Here is a 19,942-nt window from a genome sequence, read left to right as displayed (position 1 = left end):
GACAAAGGAAGAAACAATGGAAGCAATGTGAGATACTAGTTTGGAAAAGAGAAGATCTTGGGCAGAAGTCTTCAAGTATCTGAAAAGGAGAAGGTGGGAGAGAGATTAGACCTGTTTGTTCTCTGAGGCTCCAAAGAGGACTTGGGCCAGAGAGTGGACGCTGAAGAAACACCTTCTGGCTGGTCAGAGCTGCTGAGGCGAAGGCTTTCTGTCATTGAGCAGCTTTCTTTCAGACGCGAGTTGGTTGGGGTAGGAGTTGATATAATAATTCACCTTTTTTTTTTTAGGATTATGTGCCAAGACTGTGCCGAGGACATTTCCTCTATTATCTTATTTCATTCTGTCATCATCCTAAGAGGTAGGCACTGTTGTTAAGGATGTATTAACACCTGTATTAAGGATGAGGGAAGTGGTATGATGAACTCAGGTATATCGCACAAGATCACACAGTTGGCGAGCTGTGGAACCGAGACTCCAATCCTTTCTGACAAACCTCAAAGTCGTACTTTTATTATTTTATTTATTACTTTTATTTTATCGTATTTTATTATTGGGACTCAGGCGTAGTTTGGGCCAGAGGACTTTTTGAGGTCCTTTCGTCTGGAAGATTCTGTGACTGGGAAAAACGGATGCCTCCACCCCGCTAAGGGAAAGCGTCGGAGTGTCAGTGAAGTAGTCCAGGGCCCTGCAGAAGGCCCAGGGATGGAGACCTAAAGGACATGGAAGGGTTGTCAACGTGCGTCACCCGACAGCTCAGCAGCAGGCGATGTTCTGTTATTTGACGATCCCCAGACCCGCGCGAGGGACCGGGACGCTGGCGCGCCTTGCGTCCGCACTCCCGCAGCGTGGCCAGGGAGCGTCGCGGCGGCCGGGTTCTGCGGCGGAGCTGCGGGACGGAACAGCGCGCCGGTCCCTGGCTGGGCGCGAGCAAAGGGGGCGGTGCCGGGGCGGAGGGGGCGGTGCCGGGGCGGCGGGGGCGGGGAGAGCGCGCGCCCAGGAGGCTGCGGCAGTTGCGCGCTGGGATTGCTGCCGTGCGGCGGGGCCGGTGAGTGCGGCGGTACCCGCGGGCGGGCGGGGAAGGAGCGGGCGGGCGAGGGAGCGAGGTAGGATGCGCGGCAGAGCGCGCGACCTGGGCCACCCCGCACCAGTCCTACTCGGCTGCCGCGCCCCTCAGGCCCCTCTGGTCTGAGTGCGCGCCCGCGGACCCAGCACCCCAGATTCCGCACGCCCCCAACCTCAGGTCGCCCTCTGCCTCAGAGCAGCCCCTTCCTCCGCGCCGCGGCGACGCCCCTGGCCCCACGTCACGCTCGCGCCATTGTTTCCCGGCCTTGGGCTCTCCGGGACCCGCCTTACTCTCTCAGCGCGGCCCCTAGCCTCAGCAGTCAGTCTTGCCGCGTTCCGGCCCGTTACCCAGCTTTTCCTTTACGCTGGTGGTAGCCCCTATCCCACCTCTGGCAGACATCCCTTTACTCAGTTCAGATTATTTTTTCCTGCCGACGCCTGGCTTCCTCCCGTCCGTACCCGATGCCTGCCTTTCCGCCAAGTTAATGGGCTTCCCCTCCCCGTGCGCGTTCCCGGTCGACCGCCCGAGGAAGTAGCCGGCAGCTATGTGTTAGGATGCTGGGTTGACTGCGTTGTAGCAAGAACCACCAGAAATTGCCAGCTGAAAGCCCACAGAACAGTTTGGTCCTTTGCAGCACTTCCTGGAAAGCTCACTTCGAATTGCAAGCCACCACGAGAAAAACGTGCTAGTTCTTTCCCAATGGCTCTCGAGTCCGGGGCCAACTGTCTGGTGGCAGTGCTTTTTTTTTCCTGGGGACCCCAGAAGCCCTTGAGAGCCGAGAGTGAGATGCGAATCTGAGGCCTGAAGCTGTAGTTATAAGCATGACGTTTGGGGGGCTTTGACTCTGGTAGGCCTTATCTTTTAAAGGCAAGTAGGTAGAGTTGGATGTCAGATGTAGCGTTTTCCCTTGACTTTGGGCCCTTGTTTTGAGGATGCATTGTAAGTGCAGTGCTCTGCAGTGACTAGTCACCATTATAGGGTTGTTTTTGTGCGTGCGTGTGCGTGCGTGTCCAGATTCTTCATGATTGAACTTGTTTCATATTGTTTATATACTGTTCATTTTGCCTCTTAAAGCAGTAGATGCAAACTCTGGTAACTGTAATGTGAAAGAGTGCCATTTATCAGTGCAGTTCAGTCGCTCAGTCGTGTCCGACTCTTTGCGACCCCATGAACCGCAGCAGGCCAGGCCTCCCTGTCCATCACCAACTCCCGGAGTTCACCCAAACCCATGCCATTTATCGTGTAACCGTAATGTTACTGAGGTCCTTTCAGATATTTACCTCGACACTTTTCAACATGATTAGAATTTTTCCAGATGAAGGCATCCAGGCCTGAAGAGGTTAAGTTCAAGAAGACACAGCTTGTAATTAAAAGCAGAACTCCACATGCTGGGCTGATGCTAGTGCGCATAAACTTTATTTTGGAAATGCTTTTCTATTGCAGTATAAGCCACTACATTTTGGTATAGCTTGCTGTGTTGTTCTCATCAACCCAGAATATAGATTTTAAAATTTAATGATCAACTAATCTGTAAAGTGAGAGAGCCCAAGGAGATGCTCGGCAAGGGTTCATTCAGCTCCAAGATTTGATTCCATTGTTTGAAAATTTATAATTGACTACAGGTTTCCAGAAGTTTATAATTGTAGGAAGATTTATATAGATATTTACAAAGGGTATCTGCAAGCCTGATTAGTTATTTCAGGTGTAGCTTCCTAAAGAAAGCCAGAGTAGGTGTAATGTTGGCCGAAGGTACATCTTCTGCCTCTAGGCTATTTCTGATTTCTACTGCTTAATGGGGTAAAGAGAGGGCATAAAACTTGTTTTTAAAGTACGTATTTTTATTGCTTGCCTTTCTTACCCAAAAGCAAAATTTAATGGTTAAAAAAATCCCCCAACTTTATCTCATTATTTGTGACAAATATCTTTTCTAGTTCTTTTATTTTTTTACGATTTATTTATTTTTTGGCTGTGGTGGGTCTTCGTTGTGTGGGCTTTTCTCTAGTTGTGGTGAACAGGGGCTACTCTCTAGTTCTGATGAGCAGCTTCTCTTGTTGTGGAGCACAGCCACAGTGGACTTCAGTAGTTGTAGCACCTGGGCTCAGTAGTTTTGGTGAACAGGGCTTAGTTACACTGAAGCATGAGGGATCTTCCCACGGGACCAGGGATCAAACCAGTGTCCCTTGCATTGAAGGGCAGATTCTTAACCATCGGACCACCAAGGATGCCCCTTTTCTAGTTCTTATGTAAATATAATTTTTATTTATAATTATATTATATTCCTTTTACATATTTTAAAATTTACACTTCCCCACGTATCTGGATGTCATCCATATATCTAGAGAATTCATCTACTTTTCTTTTGTGGAGGTTCCATAACATGATTTTATGCCTAGTAGTCACTAGTGCCTGGCATATAGGCTCTCAGTAAATTTTTGTTGAGTAAATGTAATATTTTGAACTGCTTAGGCAACATCTTGGAACACAAAATGTTAAATATCGCAGGGCATATATTAAATGATGTGTGAGCAGTAAAGGCGGTCAGTACAAAGGCACTGAGCCAGGAGATGGCATCACATATGTTTAAGGGCCTGGGTTTTGGTGTCTGTGTTTGAGACCTGGCTTGCCATACCATTCATGCACCCTTGGAGAATTAACCTTGAGAGAACCTTACTCAGTTTCTCTCACCATGAAAAAGGGAAAAATAGAACAAATTTCACAGAGTTGTGTGGGTTCAATGGGATAATTCCATTGAAGTAACACTAGCACCCATTAAATTCTCTATAAATGTTAGCTGTTAGTGTGTGGGTTTTTTTTTTGTTTTTGTTTTTGTTTTTTTTTGGTTCAAAATGGAGAGATTACTGTAGGTTGGTGGAATCAGGGAAAACGAAAAGTGACACCTGAGAGTATGGAAAAAATTATATTGAGGGTTTGCTGAATAGATTGCTCTCACTAAAACAAAGAGTTTGGTAGATCAATAGTATGAAATAAAACTGGAGAGAGAAATTCGAGTAAACTATTCACAAGATAGGCTACATGGGTTTCTTGCAGATAGAGCAGAATTAATGAAGCAAGACAGCCCTTATTTACAAGTAGCTGGTGTTTGTTTCATTTTTAAAGTTTAGCCCTGAAAAAGTTACTTGTTTTAAGGAAATTGATAGCAAATTGTTATGCAGTGTTGAGTCCTTGTGGCTTGAACAGAATAAATGTTTTAACGACTTTTTACCATTTGAAGCAATTATCTTAAAGCAAATATCATTTGAAATTTGTGTCCTATGATTGGTTACCAAAGTTTGCAGTGGCTGTTTTCCTTTTCATGAAAAACAACTTTAGCAGTACTGCTCACCCCTCCGCCCCCCGCCCCCCCCTGCCATTTTGGTGAAATACAGAATCAGAATTGACTCAGTGTTGAACTATTTGTTCATGTGTTTCTTTTGGTTGGGAAGCATTATCAAGAGTGTGAGATGAAAAAACCTGCTGTGTCAGGGTCTCCTTGGAAAGAGAAGATTGAAATCTGGTGCCTGAAGTTTAATGGTTGAATTAAACTGTAGGTTCCTTGTTCCCCGACCAAGGACTGACTCCGTGCCCCCTGCAGTGGAAGTGCAAAATCCTAACCACTGGACTGCCAGGGAATTCCTTGTATATTTTATATGTGTCTATATAAAATACATATATGTACATATAAAATATACATGCAGGTTCCAGAGGATAGTGGAGGACAGAGAAGCCTGGCATCCATGAGGTCACAGAGAGTTGGACATGACTTAACAGCAACAAAAATATACATACCAGCAAATGTGTTGGATATAGTAGGCCTGTCATATCTGGCTGCAAAATGGGGGAAAATCGGAAGGACGGCTGTACTGTGCCATTTTATATAAGGAGCTTGAGCATCTGGGAATTTTGGTATCTGTGATGAGAGGGTGTGTGTCCTAGAACCAGCGCCCCCATGGATTCGGAGGGACCACTGTGTTCGTATGTTTCCCTTTCAGATGTCCATGGAGTACATGTTTTTTAATGCTTCTTGATTCAATTTAATGTGATTTCTTTAATATTTTAAATTTATTTAAAAATATGAAATATTTTAAACAGAATATAATGTAATCATCTTAATTACAGTTCATATTTATCTTGTGTCTTTTTTTTCCCCCCATATTAGTCCATGTTCTAATTGTGTAGTCTCTCTTTTCAATTTACTGTATTTTTCAAAGGGATAAAATTACCAATGCAGTTAAGGCCTGTATGAACCCTTGCTGATACTGTTCCTCTCTTTTGCCCTTTCATGAATTCAGTAATTATTCCCATTATATTTTTATACTTTTACTAATATGTGTATATCCATAAAAGGGTATATGCTCTTGTTTAATGTGTTACGCACATGATTCTCTTGTTTAATGTACTATGCACAATAAAAAACTTGTTTTTGATTCATTTTGATTTTATATTTTTGAAGATATTTCATGATAAAGCATTGATGAAAGAAGCTCGTATGAAGATTTTTTTAATTTTTTGATTGGTTTATTTGGTTGTGCTGGGTCTTCATTGCCGCGCTTGGGCTCTCTCTAGCTGTGGCCAGCCGGGGCTACTCTCTAGCTGTGGTACAAGTGCTTCTTGTTGCGGTGGCCTCTTTTGCTGCAGAGAGCACGCTCAGTAGTTGTGGCACATTGGCTTAGTTGCCCCATGGCATATGGAAACTTCCTGGACCAGGGATCGAGATGGTGTCCTCTTCATAGGCAGGCGAATTCTTAATCACTGGACCACCAGGGAAGTCCCCACATGAAGATTTTGGGGGGAGTATGTTTACTGGAGGGGGTCTATGTTTGACTTCTAGCCCAGCCTGTATTTCCAGGTCTATCCCAATATTGAGGCTGTTCTTTTTTGAATTTATTTTATTGATGTGCATTGATTTATAGCATTATAAAAGTTTCACGAATATAGTATTTCTGATTCTGTATACCCTTTGCTCACCGCCAAAAATGTAGTGTCCATTGATCACCATATAGTTGATCTCCTTTACCCATTTCCCTTTTCCTCTATCGGTGCCCCTGTGGTCACTAGTACTCTTTTTCTAGGTTTTTGTTTGAGTTGGTTTATTGTTTGTTTGTTTGTTAGTTTTTTATATTCCACATATGAGTGAAATCATATGGTATTTGTCTTTCTCCATCTGGCTTGTTTCACTTAGCATAATATCCTTAATGTCCATCAGTGTTAACTGCACGTGTCAAGATTTCATTGTCTTATGACTGAGTACTATTCCTTTGTGTATATATGTATATATACACCACATCTTTTCATCCATTGATTCCAATCCTGGCTATTGTGAATAATACCAGAATGAACATAGGGGTGTGCATGTATCTTTTTTCAGATTAGTGTTTTCATATTCTTTGGATAAATATCCTTGGAAGCTGGATCATATGGTAGTTCTATTCTTAATTTTTTGAGGGATGTTTATACTGTCTTCCATAGTGGCTGCACCAACAGCATATGAGGGTTCCTTCTCTCCACATCCTCACCAGCACTTGTTATTTCTTTCTTTTTTTTTTTTTTTGATAATAACTTTTCTGCCAGGTGAGCAGTGATATCTCTTTGTGGTTTTAATTTGCATTTCCTTAATGATTAGTGATGTTGTTTAACATTGTTTTTGCTCATATCCATGTTGATAGCTATATCTTTAGTTCGTTCATCTTAATTGCTCTATAATATTGCATTATGTGAATAACCCAGTTTGTTTATTAATATGAAGGGGTTTCTGCCTTTTTTACTATTGTTAACAGTGCTGTAATAAACATTCTTCTATGTGTCATGTTATTTACAGGTGTGAGAGAGAATTCTAAGCCTAGGGAATTCTAGGTTGTAGAGTATGAGGATCTTCACCTTTATTAGATAAGGCCGAATTATTTTCCAAAGTACTAAATAGGAAATATCCATCAGCAGGTTGTGAGAGTTCCCATTTTGCCATATCCCTGCAAACATGGATATTGTCAGACTTCAATTTTAAAAGCAAGCTCTATTCATTTTAATTTGCTGTTCCATTTATTGTAATGATTTATTCTGTTTGCATCCATTTATTGTAAGATTTTTCTTCTCTGTAATTGCTGTTCGTATCTTTCATTCTTTTTTTTCTGTTGGCTTATTTTCTTTTCCATCGTTAGTTTGCAGCTCTTTATCTCTACTTTATACTAATACTCGCCCTGTTATGATATTGCAGTGTCCTCTCAGTGTTTGATTGCTCTTTACTTTTTGTTGTGCATGAGTTTTACATTTTTTAAAAAATACGTTTATTTGATTTATTTATTTGGCTGCACTGAGTCTTAGTTGTGGCAAAGTGTTAACAACTGGTGAATCCGGGTGAAAGGTGTAAGTGTATTCATTGAACTACCACTGTACTTTTCTGTAGGACTGAAATTTTTCAAATAAAAAGTTGAAATAAAAATGTAAAACTTAAAAAAAAAACCCTGTAAACTTGGGTTTCCCAGGTGGCTCAGTGGTGAAGAATTTGACCAGGGATCAAATCCAGGGCCCCGGAGGGTTCCCTTCTTTCCACATCCTCACCAGCACTTGTTATTTCTTGTTTTTTTTCTGATAATAACTTTTCTGTCAGGTGAGCGGTGATATCTCTTTGTGGTTTTAGTTTACATTTCCCTAATGACTAGTGATGGTGTTTAACATTGTTTTTGCCCTGACCAGGGATCGAATACAGGGCCCCTGCATTGGGAACTTGGAGTCTTAGCCACGACCACCAAGGAAGTCCCAAGTTTTACATTAAAAAAAAATTTTTATTTATTTATTTTTGACTGTGCTAGGTCTTCATTACTGCCTGGACTTTCTCTAGTTGTGGAGAGCAGCGCCCACTCTCTAGTTGTGGTACACAGGCTTCTCGTTGCAGAGCACAGGCTCGAGGGCGTGCAGGCTTCACAGGCTCTAGGGCATGCAGGCTTCACAGGCTCGAGGGAGTGCAGGCTTCACAGGCTCTAGGGCGTTCAGGCTTCAGTGTTGCATCCCCTGGGCTCAGGAGCTGCGCAGGGCTCCTGGGCTCTATAGTTCTGACTCAGTAGTTGTGGTGTGCTGACTCAGTCACTCTGCCGTATGTGGGATCTTCCCTGATCAGGGATGGAAACCGTATGTCCTGCATTGGCAGGCAGAGTCTTCACCACTAAGACACCTGGGAAGCCCAAGTTTTAGTTTTTTGTTTTATTTTTAAGCTTTACATGTTTATTCCAACTTTTTATTTGAAAAATTTCAGTCCTACAGAAAAGTGCAGTGGTAGTTCAGTGAATACACTTACACCTCTCACCCGGATTCACCAGTTGTTAACACTGCCATGTTTGTTTTCTTTCATATATAGATTTTTTTTCTTTAAACTGTTTAAAAGTAAGTTGTAGACATCATGGCATTTCGTCTCTCAAAAGATATATTAATACTTATATATCCTAAAAGCAAGGATGGCCTATAAACCTACAGTATAATTATCACATTTAATATGAATACAACATTATTGTCTAATACACAGTGCGTATTAAAAATTTCTCAGTTGTCCCAATAATGACCTTTATAGTTATTCTTCAGCCCCATCCCTGGTTCAGGATGATGAGTTGCATTTAGTTACCATGTCCCTTTAGTTACCTTTAATCCACAACAGAGCCCCAGATTTTTGTTTGTTTTCATAATATTGATGATATTTGAAGAGTCCAGGTTAGTCGTTTTATAGAACGTCCCTCAATTTGGATTTGTCTGATCATTTCCTTTTGTATTTAAATTCAAACTAAATATTTTTTGGCAGGGTATTTAAATTCAGACCAAATGTTTTTGGCAGGTATAAACTATAAATTTTAACCTAGTCAAATTTGTCCATCTTTTCCTTTATGGTTTGTGTTTATTATCCAAGAAAGTCTTCTCTACCTTGATGTCATAAGGCTTTTCATCATTTTTTTATTTTCTAAAAGTTGTATGGTTTTGCTTTTTTTATATTTAGGCTTAGATGTTTTTTCTGCTTAGTCTATCTTTAATATGGTGTTCAATTAGCATTTGTGTTACACATTCTTTTTCTGCCATTGTGTTTGTTCTGAAATTACTCTGCAAATTCTAAAGACTGCATGGCTTTTGTTATGCACTAAATTGTGAAAGTTTTGCATTATCTGAACCGTGCTAAATGTGTAGAGGTTGGAACAGCTCAAATTATTCTGTATGAAAATTGTGAACATTTTAAGATGTATTTGGAAGAGTTTCAGCATGGTATCTTGCTGTAAATAACACCAAAATGTAACATTGGGATCTTTCACAAATCTGAAATCAGTGAATGCTGTATTCTTAGCCTTAAATTATTGACTTTTGCAGTAGGTTTGATGAAGTAATCCTAGGAGGAACTGAGAGCTTTCAGGAAAGAAAGAAACCTATAGATAGTAGATTATATTTAGGATACTTAGATTGACGTGAAAAAACGTGTGAAATTGTATAGCCTTTGGCATTTAATTGACACTCTGAAGTTTGGACTCTAAAAGTAGAAACCTACTATAATATTCCTTCAAACATAAAGTATTTATTACATTGTGCAGAAGTCATAAGTATGAAACACTGTGGTCTCTAGTATTATAAATATTGTAATTTATCATGCACTGTGTGCCAGCCACTATTCTTAGTATGTTGCACTTAATGATGCATTAAATCCTTGTTCCAACTAACCATTTTGGAGTAGAAGAAGCTGAGGTGATTGTATAATTTGGTCAGTTACAGAACTAATTAGCATTTGAACCAAGTTTTGAACTTGGTCAGAATGGCTCCAGAATCTGCACTCTTTACTACAAGTTTGTTTCTATAATCTTGGTCAAATTATTTAACTTCTCTATGCTGTTTTCTTCTTTGTATAATGAAGATAATGGTACCTAATTCATATGGTCGTCGTGAGAAGTCAGATGAAATATGTATAGAGCTTAGAATAATACATGAAAAAAAAGTGAGCGCTAAATAAATATTTTATTGTTGTTTAGTCGCGAAGTCGTGTCCAATTCTTTTGCGACCTCATGGACTGTAGCCCGCCAGGCTCCTCTGTCTGTGGGATTTCCCAGGCAAGAATACAGGAATGGGTTGCCGTTTCTTTCTCCTAAGGATCTTCCCCACTCAGGGATCGAACCCATGTCTCCTGCATTGGCAGGTGAATTCTTTACTTCTGAGCCACTGGGGAAGTTAGCTATTATTATGTTAACATTACTAAGACATTGAATTTATACATATCTCTGAATTAAAAAAAAATTGTTTATTTTTTGGGCTGCATTGGGTCTTCATTGCTGCCCGAGGGCTACTCATTGTGGTGGCTTCACTTGCTGCAGAGCACCAGCTCTAGGGAGCATCAGTTCAGTTCAGTCACTCAGTCGTGTCCGACTCTTTGCGACCCCAGGAATCGCAGCACGCCAGGCCTCCCTGTCCATCACCAACTCCCGGAGTTCACTCAGACTCACATCCGTCGAGTCAGTGATGCCATCCAGCCATCTCATCCTCTGTCGTCCTCTTCTCCTCCTGCCCCCAATCCCTCCCACCATCAGAGTCTTTTCCAATGAGTCAACTCTTCGCATCAGGTGGCCAAAGTACTGGAGTTTCAGCTTCAGCATCATTCCCTCCAAAAAATCCCAGGGCTGATCTCCTTCAGAATGGACTGGTTGGATCTCCTTGTAGTCCAAGGGACTCTCGAGAGTCTTCTCCAACACCACAGTTCAAAAGCATCAATTCTTCGGCGCTCAGCCTTCTTCAGTCCAACTCTCACATCCATACATGACCACAGGAAAAACCATAGCCTTGACTAGACGGACCTTTGTTGGCAAAGTAATGTCTCTGCTTTTGAATATGCTGTCTAGGTTGGTCATAACTTTCCTTCCAAGGAGTAAGCGTCTTTTCATTTCATGGCTGCAGTCACCATCTGCAGTGATTTTGGAGCCCCCCAAAATAAAGTCTGACACTGTTTCTACTGTTTCCCCATCTATTTGCCATGAAGTGATGGGACCGGATGCCATGATCTTCGTTTTCTGAATGTTGAGCTTTAAGCCAACTTTTTCACTCTCCACTTTCACTTTCATCAAGAGGCTTTTGAGTTCCTCTTCACTTTCTGCCATAAGGGTGGTGTCATCTGCATATCTGAGGTTATGGGCTTCAGTAATTGTGGCGCATAGGCTCAGTTGCCCTGCTGCATGTGGGGTCTCAAGACTAGCGATTGAATCTGTGTCCCCTGCATTGGAAGGCTGATCCTTAACCACTGGACTACCAGGGAAGTCCCATATCTCCGAATTTTCATCAAATAAGTAAACTAAGCCATATATATGAATATATATAATAAAAAAGTAGAACTATCATGGTGATTATTGTGGCGCCCAGGCTCCAGAGTGCTCGGGCTTAGTAGCTGCTCCTCTTAGGCCTAGTTGCTCTGCAGCACATGGGATCTTCATTCCCTGAACAGGGATTGAACCTGTACCCCCTGCACCACAAGACAGATTCCTGACCACTGGACCATCAGGAAAGTCCCCATCAGCTTTTTAAAAGGATATTCATGAATCATTACTAAATCATCCATTGCAAAGTATTATATGTTAGCTGAATGCAAAAACAGTTCAGCTCTGTTACCTTTATGCTTTTGACCTTAGCTAATTACAGCAGTGTTTTGAAGAAATAAAAGTCATATGGTGGTCCCCTGTTATCCACAGTTTTGCTTTCCACAGTTTCCGTTACCTGCAGTCACCGCCAGAAAATATTACGTTCCAGAAATTAACAATTAATAAGTTTCAGATTGTGTAATGTGAGTATGACATTCTGAGTAATGTGGTGAAATCTTGCACCGTCCTGTCTGGGATCCCCAATCATTGACCTCCTTATGGCCCAGTAATTCAGAATCACCCAAAGCAAATAATCCTCCTCCTGACATATCATCAGAAGATCAAGAGTAGCCTAACTAACACTGTGTCATAGTGCCTACATCACTCACCTTCAACTCATTACATAGGCATTTTATCATCTTATGTCATCACCAGAAGTATGAGTACGGTAGAGTAAGATATTGAGTGAGAGACCATGTTAACATAACTTGTTACAGTTGTGTTGTTGGAATTGTTTTATTATTAGTTACTGTGGTTAACATGCCTCTTGTGTGCCTCATTTTTAAGTTAAACTTTATTGTAGGTATATATGTATAGGGGGAAATATAGCTTATATGGCATTCCATACTATCCAGTTTCAGGCATCCACTGGAGGTCTCGGAACGTATCCCCTCTTGGATAAGGGTTAGGGGGAACTGCTGTACCACATATTCTCAGGCACAGTCATTTAAAATGTTTTCTTGACATGCTCTCTTGTTCCTTGCTGTCAACAACTATGTTATTGTTGAAGGTCTGGTATTACTCAGAACATTCAGTTGAAAGCAACCTTCATATATGGATGAATTCTGTGTGATGTGGCAGAGGTAATGGAATTCTAGGAGTAGCAGCTGTAAAGTGTTCAGGATAACATTTTTGATCTGTTTTTGGAAGTTTAGGAACATATGCAACACATTCACATTTTCTAGTTATGGTTTCAAACTAGAGATTGGAGCATGTTGTTGCTTGCAGAAGAAAAACGAATTGTCCTGGCAACAGGTAGTACATTTCTCATTTGACAAGATCTTGTCTTAGTTTTTGTTGTTTTCCATCAGAGAACAGGGAACCTTTTGTTCCAAGGCCTGGTGTCCAAATGTTAGCAAAATACTATAGTAATCAAACTAAGAATCTTATGTGTTTCTGAACCAAGAGTAAGATTTCATGAAGATTGATTTAGAGCATTAAAAAGAACCTGTGTAATATTCTTGCATTTTCAGGTGAACACAGAAGTTAGCTTCTGAAAGCGAAATGCGCCAAATGTAGAGGTGTAAGAGTTTATTTCTGCCTGTGTATTTCAAGTCTGCATTTCAGGGAACTGAGGCTATAGCAGTGAACAAAACAAGTCTTAGCCTAGTGGAGCTTGCATTTTAGAGAAAATGACTTGGCAGTACAAAACTGTCAAATACGTTAAATCTACAAGTGTCAATGTTCAAAAAAGAAAAATAAAGTAGGGTAAGAGAATAGCTAGTGATATGTGTGGATAGGTAAATGAGATTTTATTAGTTGGAATTTGTTAGCCATCTGTATCACTTGATGTGTAAACTTAGTCTTTTATACAAATGTAAAATATGGGCAAATGATAGAACTGTGAATGAAAAATGAGCAAAAAATTCTTGCTTATAAACTAAAAAGATAGGAGTTAATGAAACATTTAACAGTTTATACATAACACACTTTTAAGGAGTCTTACTGGAGAAGGAGATGGCAACCCACTCCAATATTCTTGCCTGGAGAATCCCATGGACAGAAGAGTCTGGCAGGCTACAGTCCATGGGGTCACAAGAGTCAGACACGGCTTAGCAACTAAACAACCATCACCACCCAAGGAGTCTTACTTTTGGGGAGAAATTAATATTCCTTCATCTTAAAATAATTTATGTGATTATTTTCTTTCATGTGTTTTATGATTAGAAGAAACAAAGGTTACAAAAATACTTGCAAAGCTGTATTTTATTTCAAAGTGCTGTTCTTTGATTTAGGGGTGGCCCTATTAACTACATGAACAATGATTTAGATTTTTAGCAGAATTATTAGACAAACTAATCTGAATTTGGATCTGGCTTCCCTTGTTTTCCAGGGACTGTATTTGTAAGTAAATTGGTTTGTGGTCTTGTTACAGAAGGGTCCCTTGATGGGAACATAATGATGTAACCAACTAATGTACCTCTACACTTTCTGGTTTTACTGCTCATCTGTCAAGGATTAGGATTATCAAGAGTTATGTGTAAAATGTTAGTGTGATACCAGGTGTACATATGAGCAATATAGCTTTAACTTTTCTTTTTCAATTTATTATAGTAAACTATAATAGTTAAATATGTGTAATATTCAGTTACTAATGATAAAGAGTCCGCCTGCCAGTGCAGGTGAGCAGGCGACACAAGAGACGCAGGTTCGATTCCTAGATCGGAAAGATCCCCTGGAGTAGGAAATGCACCCCACTCCAATATTCTTGCCTGGAAAATTCCATGGACAGAGGAGCCCGGCTGGCTACAGTCCATGGGGCTGCAAAGAATTGAACACAACTGAGCACAGCGCAATATGCAGTGAAAGTTGTATTTTTGAAAATAAATTTCAGGCTAAAGTGAGGAAATTTGAAAAAGCCATTTAAAAATATCCTTTCCATTCAAGTCTCAGAGCAGTGTTCATTGTTCTTAGAATGAGAGTGGTTGATTATAAAACTTATAAATTCCTAATTTTATATTGCAAACACAAAATAATTTGCAGGGAAATTTAGTAGAACACTAAGTGTTCGTATTACTGTTATTATATATTGCCTGTAGTGACACACTAATTCCATTGAAAAATGAATATTTGGTTCAAACTGCTGTGTGAAGTAAACAGTTTGCCTGATGGATCTGTGCTACATTCTGTATGAAGTGCTGCTCACTGCTTTCCAGGTGAGCTACTGACAGGACCTGAAACAGACAGTAAAATGGCCTTGCTAACCAGGCTGCAGATTACTCGCAAGGCTTACCCTGCCGTTTCAGTTACTCTGCTTCCTGTTTTCAGAAGTTGCCTAGAGCTTTGGGGGCAGCTGGTTTTCCCTTTGTTTGGGGGAGGGTGATACCGGTGGTGAAGGGAACTATAAATATGTATATTTTGCCTAGGAAATATTTTTAAAGTGTGAAACTATAGTATTTTGAATGCCTGAGATTTCATTTCAGTTGTTACTCTTCAGATACAACTACTTTGCAGGCTGGATATTTTATATTGAAGCAAAGTACTGTTTCTGGAGAAGGAAATGGCTACCCACTCCAGTATTCTTGCCTGGAGAATCCCATGGACAGAGGAGCTTGGTGGGCTACAGTCCACGGGTCGCAAAGAGTCGGACACGACTGAGCAACTTCACTTCACTTTCACTCACTGTTTCAGTATAAGCTGTACCACTATTGCTTGAAAGGAATTAAAATTTGAGCCTTTTGTTCAGCATTAGGCACTGCTGTACCTTACTGAAAAAACTACTCTTAAGCTTGACACTGTAAACAGGTGACAAACGAAATATTTACTTACTCATTGGAGCACTCTCTTTTTTGCCATATGATAATCATCTGTAATTTTATTGTTGCTATGAAAAATAGTTCAATATTAGATAGGCTGGCTCTGTGAATAGAGTCCAAAAGTCTGTCATAGTAACACTTATGTATGTTAGATAAGATCATAGGAAAACTGTCAAGTAAGGAACTATTTGAAGATGATCTAAGAAAATCTTACCCCTTAACCTTCACAAAACTGTATAGACTTCATGGCAGATTTTATTTCATATTAATGATTATATGGTTAATCATTTATTTTTATGTTTTTTGTTGAATAAATTTTTATGTTACCTTTGCTGAGACTCTGTAACTTGAATTTTTAAAATGAAATGTGTTTTGTTTAGTCCATGAATGATCCAAGAAGGTGCTTTGAATTTTTCCTACAAATAATTTGAAGAAAGTAATAGAAAAAGAAATTAAAATATATGGAGGAACTCTTTTGTTAGTATAATTACTACTTCTAATTTGTAAGGAAAGAGGGAAAGAAAAGCCTGCCTTTTTATAAAAGTTTTATTGAGGTATAAATACAACAAACTGTATATATTTAGAGTATACAATAAATTTTGACATATGTGTATAGCCATGAGACAGTCACCATAACTGAGGTAATGAACATATCGCACCCAAAAGTTTCCTCGGGCCCTGCCACCTCATTCCTCACTCCAGGCAACCACTGATCTGCTTTCTATCACTGTAGATTAGTTGGCATTTTCTAGAATTTTATATAAACAAAACCATATAGTGTGCACTCAATTTTTTATCTTCTTTCACTCAGCATAATTTTGAGATTTATTCATGTTGTGTATCAATAGTTCTTTCTTTTTTATTGCCTAATTGTATTCCATTATGTGGATAAAAGACCATATATATCCATTCACCTGTTCATAGAAGTTTGGGTTGTTTTCACCTTCTGACTATTACAACAAAGCTGCTGTGAATATTCATGTACAAGCCTATATGGATATATGCTTTCATTTCTCTTGGACAGTTACTTGGGAGTAGAAGGATTGGGACCTAGAGTAGGTATATTTAAAAGAAATGCTTGGAGTTCCCTGGTGGCCTAGAGATTAAGATTCTGGGCTTTACCTGCTGTGAGTCTTGTTGAGTCCCTGGTCAGGGGACTGAGATCCTACCAGCTACGCCGCATGGCCAAAAAAGAAAAACAACAAAAAAGAAATGGCAAATTGTTTCCAAAGTGCTTGTCCCATTTTCTTTTTTTTTTTTTTAAATCCTCACCAGCCATGTATTAGAGTTCTAGTTGCTATATATCCTCATCAAATTTGGCATGGTTAATCTTTTTTTTGTTTGTTTTGGCCACACTGTATGGCATGCAGGATCTTAGTTCCCTGACCAGGGATTGAACCCTGTGCCCCTTGCAGTGGAATCACAGAGTCCTAACCCCTAGATCACGAGGGAAGTCCCTGGTCAGTCTTTTTAATTTTAGATGTTGTAATAGGCATGTAGTAGAATCTCATTATGGTTATAATTTGCATTTCCTTTATGATAAATGATGTTGAGTATCATTTCTTGTGCTTATCTGACATCTGTATATCTTTTGTGATGAAGTGTCTGTTCAGGTATTTTACCTGTATTTTGATAATTAGATTCTTTGTCTTATTGTGTGTTTTTTTTTAATGATTTAATTTATTTATTTTTTGGCTGTGCTGGATCTTGTTGTTGCTCGGGGTTTCTCTTGTTGCAGAGCTGGGGCTGCTCTCCAGGTGCGATCATGGGCTTCTCGTTATGATGGCTTCTCTTACTGTGGAGCAGCGGGCCCTAGGGCACTTGGGCTTCAGTAGTTGCAGCATGAGGGCTCATGCTGTGAGAGGTGGACCATAAAGAAGGCTGAGTGCTGAAGAATTGATGCTTTTGAACTGTGGTGCTGGAGAAGACTCTTCAGAGTTCCTTGGACTACAAGGAGATCAAACCAGTCAATCCTGAAGGAAATCAGTTGCAAATATTCATTGGAAGGACTGATGCTGAAGCTGAAGCTCCAATACTTTGGCCACTTGATGAGAAAAGACCCTGATGCTGAAAAGATTGAAGGTAGGAGGAGAAGGGGACGACAGAAGATGAGATTGTTGGATGGCATCACCGACTCAATGGACATGACTTTGAGCAGGAAGTTGGTGATGGACAGTGAAGCCGGGCATGTGGTAGTCCATGGGGTCGCAAAGAGTCGGACATGACTGAGCGACTGAACTGACCTGCAAATGTTTTCCCCCTGACTGTAGCTTATCTTCCCCTTCCCACCTAAAGAGTGATAGAAAACACTTTAATGGAAACACAACATGAAAATATAGTTTTGTTTCATTTATGTCCTCTGTTAGCCATGAAAAGAGACAAGTGGAATATATAAACAAAGAGTCAGTATTTAAACTTCCAAAGGGAATGAAATATTTTTGTGTCACTCATATATATATATAAACCATAATGTGTAGAACATGACATGTAATGCCAACCTAATAGTAAGTTGATTTATTGTTTATCTATCATATCCTCACTTTACTGAGGTCTGTGAACAAATGCTATTTCCTTATAGATTTGACTGTTGAGTTTCAAGCCAGCTTTTTCAGTCTCCTCTTTCACCTTCATCAAGAGGCTCTTTAGTTCCTCTTCACTTTCTGCCAGTAGGGGTATCATCTGCATATCTGAGGTTGTTGATATTTCTCCCGGCAATTTTGATTCCAGCTTTTGATTCACCCAGCCTGGCATTTTGCATGATGTACTCTTCTTAGAAGTTAAACAAGCAGGGTGCCAATATACAGCCTGTTGTACACCTTTCCAATTTTGAACCAGTCTGTTGTCCCGTGTCCTGTTTTCAAGTTGCTTCTTGACCCACATACAGGTTTCTCAGGAGACAGGTAAGGAGGTCTGGTACTCCCATCTCTTTAAGAATTTTCCACAGTTTGTTGTGGTCCACACAGTCAAAGGCTTTAGCATAGTCAGTGAAACAGAAGTGGATGTTTTTCTGGAACTCCCTTGCTTTCTCCGTGATCCAGCAAATGTTGCCAGTTTGATCCCTGGTTCCTCTGTCCCTTTGAAACCCAACTTGTATATCTGAAAGTTCTTGGCTCACATGTTTCTGAAGCCTACCTTGAAAGACTCTGAGCATAACCTTGCTAGCATGTGAAATGGGCTTCCCTGGTGCCTCAGTGATAAAGAATCCTCCTGCCAATGTAAGAGATGTGGGTTCAATCACTGGGTTGTGGAGATTCCTTGAAGAAGGAAATGGCAACCCACTCCAGTATCTTGCCTAGTAAACCCCATGGATAGAGGAGCCTGGTGGGTTAAAGTCCTTAGGGTTGCTACAGCCCATGGGGTTGCAAAAGAGTTGTGCAGATCTTAGCAACTAAACGGCAACAACAACGTCCCATTTTATACACACACACACACACACACACACAACATTTTCTTTATCTAGTCATTTGTTGATGCACATTTAGGTTGCTTCTATGTTTTGGCTATCTTGAATACTGTGCTATGAACATCAGGGTGCATGTATCTTTTCAAATTACATAGTTTTCTCTGGATATGTGCCCAGGAGTGGGAGCTGGATCTTATGGCAACTCTGTTTTTAGTTGTTTTTTTTAAACCTCAGGCTAGAGGATGGACTTTCTTTCTTTAAATGAACCTTTTAATTAATTTTTTGGCTGTGCCACGTGGTGTAGGATCTTAGCTCCCCAGCCAGGGACTGAACCTATCTGTGCCCTTGACATTGAAAGGTTGGAGTCCCAACCATTGGACTACCAGGGAATACTCTATTTTTAGTTTTTAAGGAACCTCCATACTGTTTTCCATACTGGCTGCACTAGTTTACATTCCTCCCAACAGTGTAGGAGGGCTCCCTTTTCTCCACACCCTCTCCAACATTTGTTATTTGTATACTTTTAAAGGATGGCCATTCTGACTGGTGTGAGGACTTTCATGCATTGGAGAAGGAAATGGCAACCCACTCCAGTTTTCTTGCCTGGAGAATCCCCATGGACAGAGGAGCCTGGTGGACTATAGTCCTTAGGGTTGCAAAGAGTTGGAATGAAGCGACTTACCACACAGACTAATAACCACAACTTAGTGTCTTTTATCATCTGTGTCATTTGTGTGTTTGCTTCAGCTAATTTTTCTCCTCATTATGTATCATATTTTCCTTTTTCTTAGAATGCTGCTAATTTTTTATTGGATGCCATACAGTATACATTTTACCTTGTTCAGTTCAGTTCAGTTGCTCAGTTGTGTCCGACTCTTTGCAACCCCATGAACTGCAGCACGCCAGGCCTCCCTGTCCATCATCAACTCCTGGAGTCCACCCAAATCCATGTCCATTGAGGTGGTGATGCCATCCAACCATCTCATCCTCTGTTGTCCCCTTCTCCTCCTGCCCTCAATCTTTCCCAGCATCAGGGTCTTTTCCAGTGAGTCAGCTCTTCGCATCAGGTGGCCAAAGTACTGGAGTTTCAGCTTCAACATCAGTCCCTGCAGTAAACACCCAGGACTGATCCCCTTTAGGATGGACTGGTTGGATCTCCTTGCTGTCCAAGGGACGCTCAAGAGTCTTCTCCAACACCACAGTTCAAAAGCATCAATTCTTTGGCACTCAGCTTTCTTTATAGTCCAACTCTCACATCCATACGTGACCTCTGGAAAAACCATAGCCTTGACTAGACGGACCTTTGTTGGCAAAGTAATGTCTCTGCTTTTGAATATGCTATCTAGGTTGGTCATAACTTTCCTTC

General features: G+C 40.6%; 1 protein-coding gene across 2 annotated transcripts in view; it reads left to right on the top strand.

The window, feature by feature from the left end:
- The first annotated feature begins 948 nt into the window (after positions 1-948).
- Positions 949-19,942, top strand: part of NT5C2 (5'-nucleotidase, cytosolic II) — a 99,507-nt gene continuing 80,513 nt past the window's right edge. For both annotated transcript variants that reach the window (XM_044934955.2, XM_006067759.4), the window contains exon 1: positions 949-1,045. The gene's annotated coding sequence lies outside the window, so the exon portion shown is untranslated. The remainder of the gene's footprint in view (positions 1,046-19,942) is intronic.

Source organism: Bubalus bubalis, chromosome 23 (assembly GCF_019923935.1).
Source record: "Bubalus bubalis isolate 160015118507 breed Murrah chromosome 23, NDDB_SH_1, whole genome shotgun sequence".
Lineage (NCBI taxonomy): Eukaryota > Metazoa > Chordata > Mammalia > Artiodactyla > Bovidae > Bubalus > Bubalus bubalis.
The sequence above is the reverse complement of the archived record's forward strand: the minus strand, read 5'-3'. Positions and strand labels throughout refer to the sequence as shown.